Genomic DNA, 6000 nt, shown 5'->3' with positions numbered 1-6000 from the left:
GGGCATCCAACTTTGTCATATAGAAGGCCAGGATCTTGTCTGTTCTAGATAGACATCACATCAATGCCTTCGTCTTGAGAATCGTGGCTATCCCAGCCGACCACGCTGATAACAAAAAGTATGAGGATGTGATGGCCAAGGTAAAGTGCATAATCCTTGATGGGGTCAAGGATCATGTAGTTCAGCATATTTTCAAGAATAATACGGCAAAGGAGATGTGGGACACCTTGACAACATTGTATCAGGGCACTTCTGTGCAGTGGAAGATGCTACTAGAGAATCAGATGCAGTCGTATCAGATGCAGAAGGGGGAGTAGATAGATCACTTCCTCAGCAGGTTGCAAGAGATGCGGGACCAACTAACTTCCATAGCAGCCATGCGAGATCAAGATTTAATGGTGAAGACCACCCTGAATGCAGTCTCTAAGGAGTGAGAGACACCCATCTAAAGAATTTTGGGTAGAGTGAATCTTCTAGGATGGGAATAATTATGGGTAGCTCCTCACCAACAAGAGATCAAACGGCTGACCAAGGCGGGAAGTAGTGGAAAAGGAGCCTGAGTTAAGAAAGAGAAGAGGATGCAGCTATGGCATCTATGGGGAAGCAAGGGAAGAGGAAGAAAAAGGACATCTCCAAGATAAAGTGCTGCAACTGTGGGGATCTGGGTAATTATGCAACCCTGTGCCCTAGGAAGAAGAATAAGGGAGAGGTGTCTAACTCCAAGGCAGTGCTGGAAAAGGCAGAGAAGGAGGTAGAGGATGATGACAATTGTGCCATGAGTTCTCATGTACCTCTAGAGAAGAGGTGGGGTGAAATCAAGCTGCAGTCAAGACGAGTACAGGGGATGTGGGGTAGGATCGTTGAGGTACCCAAACTCTTGGATCATATCTAGCTACGGGAGCCCCGAGTGATAGTAGTAGGATGGTGGATGTTGGTAGAAGCAGATGCGGATGGAGCGGTAGAGAGTGTTAGAGTGCAGTAGTCCCTAGAAGCACAGAGAGGGTTGGAGTAGTGTAAGAGGCACAAAGGAGGTTGTAGCAATGCAGGAGGGCACAGAGGTGTTTGCAGTAATGCGAGAGACACAGAGTTGTTGCAGCAGTGCAGACATAGCAGAGGGAGCATAGGATAGCAGCAGAGAGGGCTTCAACATCATGAAGGCTTCTAGACTGACAAGGATGTCATTAGTTGGGTAGATTGGTTATGATCGTCTAAGTAACTAAGTTGCAGTGCAGCAGTAGCAATGCTAGTGTTATGGGAAGAACGATGCAACATGATGAGAGAGGGTTGTAATACAGATGCAATGTTGGGACGAAGGACCAGCAACAACACAGATGCAGAGGAGTTGTCATACAGATGTAGCAGTGGCAGTGGCAGATCCATGGGCAGCAGTACAAGATGCAGCAGTGAAAAGGATGTTGGGCAACATGGCCAAACATCAGCACAGGTACCAATGTTGGATGATCAGGGTAATGCTCATTGGTGGAGTATTACTAGAGCACATTCCTCACTAAGAGGGAGTGTTGATTTAGGGTAGAACCGGATGTGCTCTAGCCATGAAAATTGGTGGAGAGGCTATAACACATGAGATCTCCAAGACCTAGAAATGGTTTATGGAAATTCTACCCGATGAAGGAGGTATTAAAATAATTAATATTTTTAATTGGTTCCTAAGTCTAAACTTAGGAAAATAAAAATATTAATGGGTATTAATATAAAACTAGGTTAGAAGGTTCTAAATGACATGGATTAAGCCAAATATAATCTTAGTTGTTGATTAGAGATGTAATCTCAATCGTTGAAGACTCAAAAGCAAAAGTATAAGAGGAGGCTTGAGGGTCAGTTAGAGACACACTCGATTGATCATTCAGTTTGATTTTCTAGAGCGGGGTTTGCTAAGAGAAATCGAACCAGTGATCAGAGTTGTGGCAAGGGGCAGTGAGTGCATAGCAGAGAGGTAGAGACAGTGCTGGAATAACTAGGCAGAGGCATAGAGGCAGACATAGAGCTAGCAGGAGCCATGCAAAGGCCAGAGTGACCTGACAGAGTGCCAAAGGGCCTGCGTGAGTGATGCAGAGGCTACAAAAGTGACGCAAAGGGCCAAAGAGCCTATGCAAAGACTCAGAGGTCTGACGTAGAGGGTTTCAAGCTGACATAGAGGCTAGGAGGGATGACACAGTGCCTCAAAGAGGCATTGGAGAGAGTTTCATGTTACATACTTTCAGAATATAAGCTTCCAAAGAGAGGTATTACTTCCAGATAGATTTCTTTGTCAGGTGAGCCAGTTTGGCACCCATTTGTACTCAAGAAAATATGCTTAATAATAAAATCCTCAGAACTATTGCACCGATTTTCTCGCATTGGGTTTTTCGGGGATGATTACCCAAAAATATCGGTGTCCCTTGTGTGTTTTTCTATTTCTTTCAGTTGACGTTTTATAGATGCTTGAGACTGAATTGTGTTTATTTCAGTATTTATATCGTTAAATAGCTTGTTTAGTAATTAAACGAGTAGGAGAAATAAACCAGATAGTGCAGGAAAATTTCTAACGGCTTAGACATAGAAATTGCAACATCAAGTACCACGTTCTTTGGGAAAAAGTTTAGAAGGGAACAATAGCTTTACAAGATGTTCAAAAAGATAAGCATGTTGTAGATATCTTGACTAAGGCACTTGAAAACAAGAATTTTGAGATGTTCAAGAGAGACTAAGTTTGATGGTGAACACTTTCTCACTAAAAGTGAATGTTAATTTTTTACCTTATTTAGCTCGAGCAGTCTTCTTTGCAATATGGGTGCACTTAGTGAGTAGGTTTTGTGGCAAGTCCATATAGCACCAATAAGTGGACATTTATTTCAAGTCTATACAACAACACTATGACAACAATTTTCCCTGGTTCCTCCACACAGCAGAGTGTGAGGGAGGCATAATTATGTTAGAGAGTAGATAGCACATGCATTCACTAATCTTAGTACATTTCTATTTTTTCCACCTTCAGTTATATCCACTTTACTTCCATTCTAGAATTAGAATTTCTAGTTTTCTTCAGTTTAGTTAAGTTTTAGAATACATGTATGACTTATCCTTATATAGGGTGCAAATCCCTAGACTTCTTAAGGTGATTTCATGCGAAAGTGGACAGTGAAGTTCCTAATGGGACACATGCATGCTCCATTTCATATTCTAGTTGATGGGTGCACTTACCTGGTAGAATTATCCATGCAATTAAGGCATGCTTGGTGATCAGATTTGGCTTAGAGTTTGATTGAGTCACCTAAAGTGCTTCATGCATGTGACTAGATTCATTGTATCTTCCTTCATCTCCATAATATATAAAGGAGATAGAGGGCACATAATTGTATTGTTTTGACACTTTTGGTTTTAAGTTATTGCATTGTAGTTTCTTATTTCCACATTTGATAGAAGATAGATATGATTGAAAAATTAGATCTATTTTTATAGGTTTCCATCTTTCAAATTTACCTAGGGTTTTTAAAATCATTTCTCAAGTGAAATTTTTTTTTACCATGGTCGGGAAAACAATATATTTTTGATCAAATTTGAATATTTAATGTATGTTTTGGTTAACCATTTTTCTGCTCTTTCATGATTTTGCGCTTGACTCGTGCATGCCACCTGATTTCCTCCCTGATACCCTAGTTGAAACATACAGAATGGTCTTTTTTTTTACACAAAGTGATGAAGCAGATGACAGGTTAGTTGGAGGAATCGATTCTGTCAAAATCCTAGCTCCCGAACAGCTTGTTCAAACTTATATTCCACATATGAAAAAGTGCAAAAACCTAGAGCAAGGCTCCATAGGGTTGTTATTCCCATCCCCTGCTTCAAACATAGAAGAGGAAAAGCCTCCTATTTGGAAATCCAAGGCACTACTAATAGTTATGCCCATCTTCTAGAACATAACATGAACTATAAATATATTTCTCACAATGCATAGAAATCGAAAAATAGATTGCCTTTGATTACAACACATCCATTAGAAACTAGTGGATAAAAACATGTTCATGAAATCCCTCAAATACCTGAAAAAAATCAAACACCAAGAATAAATTTGGAAAAGAAAGGGAAAATTCCTTATTCCTCTTGAGTCTACAACATGGATTTCATCTAAGAGTTCTTTGTATAGTGGATTCTTTGTCATTGTTCTCTAGAAATTTGCTTCGTTTGATAGGGAGAGGTATTGAGATTCATGTTGGGCTTAATGGAGGAAAATAAGTAGGTTAGACTAAAAATTCCACTTTTAAGTCCCTTTTTGCCCCTCATGCACTTAGGAACATTCAAAACAAGATCCACCTTGGCATTTGTAGATTAAGACCTTTAAATCACCTTATGGATATTATTTCTCTTATTTAAGTTACTTGGGTAGTTGGAACTTCTCTCCAAACCATTCAACATGATCTTTCCAAAAGCATTCCTCGATGGGCTTTCATAAAATCTCTTTGGATGTGTTTTGAACTTGTGGCCTATCGGTCATCATTTTCAAGTCTTTATTATTCAGCTTTTGTGTTATCAAGGGTTTGATATTAATCCTCATGGGCCTGTAGGTAATCAAGTAGCAAAACAGTTAGTCCAAATCAAGATCCATATATTTGACCAAAAATCAAGTTGAAGTGTAGCTAACTACTGAGTCACAAGGTGGTAACAACGACTACGACACGATTAAGGATTTAATCAATGTAGAAAGTAGGTTCATGAGATATTTGGGTTCTTGCAATTGAGGTTTAGGATTTCTTGAGGTTGAGTATCTTGCTCCATTAGCTAGGAGAAAACTTGGGTGCCTTCGGATATGGATCCTTTGAAATGACATTGGAGTCCACTGTAATTAAACTCAGAAATAGTGTATAGGGAGGGATTTGATCAAAATAATCGAGATGTTAACCTATAGGATCAGTAGAAATCAACAATAACCCTCCCCTTCATTTTCTTGGGAGGTCATGAGAACAGACAGGCATAGAACATACATTCCTCTAAATCTATAAGTTAAAAGTACTCCAAAAAATAAATTTATGGTGCGTTGGAGTCATGGAAAATTTTAGGGGCTAATGTTCGCCCAATGGGCTAATTTTCCATGATTTTTCCAAAAAAAAGATTCGCCAATTTCCAATTTTATAAAAGACGAATCGCCCAAATTTTAGAATATAAAATTATTTTACCTTAAAAATCGCCAACATTATAGAGAGACTATATATAAAATAATTATAAATTTGATTAATTTTACAAATATATCAATAAACATTTATAATTTGCATATTATGGATTAGTGAGATTCGCCAATGTTTTAAACTTCAAGAAAATTTTCCATCCTTAAAATTTTCCTTGGTTGGAGTGGGCGAGGGTCTTATAGCTTAGGAGTTGTAGATAGACGGTAAAAGAAGTCCATACACATATCAATTTGTAATAATTTTTTGAAAGAATATATAGGGTGGTCTGTAATGGGATGTAAACATACAAAATGGTGCTTTATAATGGGTACTTTGGAAATGAAGTATAGTAAGAAACCTCCGATTAAAGAATGCCTTCAACATAACAAAACTGAATATAAACCTTTTGTGACCACAACGAGCTTCAACCAAGATTTTAAGAAAGTTTCCCTTCATTTTGCAAAGTCTTTACCCAAAATAGATCCAACTATATCAGGTTGTCAAAGTTGGCCAACTCCTGCACCAAGGCAAGTGGCTCACCAAGGGTCAAATTCAACAGAAGTTTCCCCATCTCATGAAGGCACTCAATGCAATGGGGACCATTTCTTCCTAAGGGGGGAGGACCGATCCAAGTGGATATTGGTGGCCACTCACCTATTCCACTTGGACCCCCACAATTGTTTATTTTCTATTTCATTAATTATAGCACAACTTACTAGTTTTGCCAGGTTTTCGAATCTTAAACTTCTAGATTTGTTTTGAGGGACTAAAATATGTTTCTAGGGAAAATGGAGAGACTGGAAAAGTCCCAAACCAATTTTCCAACATATTTTCGACCTCC

The 6000-nt window shown here is 38.8% G+C and overlaps 1 pseudogene; it reads left to right on the top strand.

Annotated features, from left to right (window-relative positions):
- The first annotated feature begins 586 nt into the window (after window positions 1–586).
- Window positions 587–6000, top strand: part of LOC149195100 (2,3-bisphosphoglycerate-dependent phosphoglycerate mutase 1-like) — a 48240-nt pseudogene continuing 42826 nt past the window's right edge.

The sequence above is a fragment of the Pinus tabuliformis genome, chromosome 2_2 (genome assembly GCF_031772625.1).
Source record: "Pinus tabuliformis cultivar Carrire ecotype Pingquan chromosome 2_2, CPIR1, whole genome shotgun sequence".
In the NCBI taxonomy this organism is placed as follows: Eukaryota; Viridiplantae; Streptophyta; class Pinopsida; order Pinales; family Pinaceae; genus Pinus; species Pinus tabuliformis.
The sequence above is the reverse complement of the archived record's forward strand: the minus strand, read 5'-3'. Positions and strand labels throughout refer to the sequence as shown.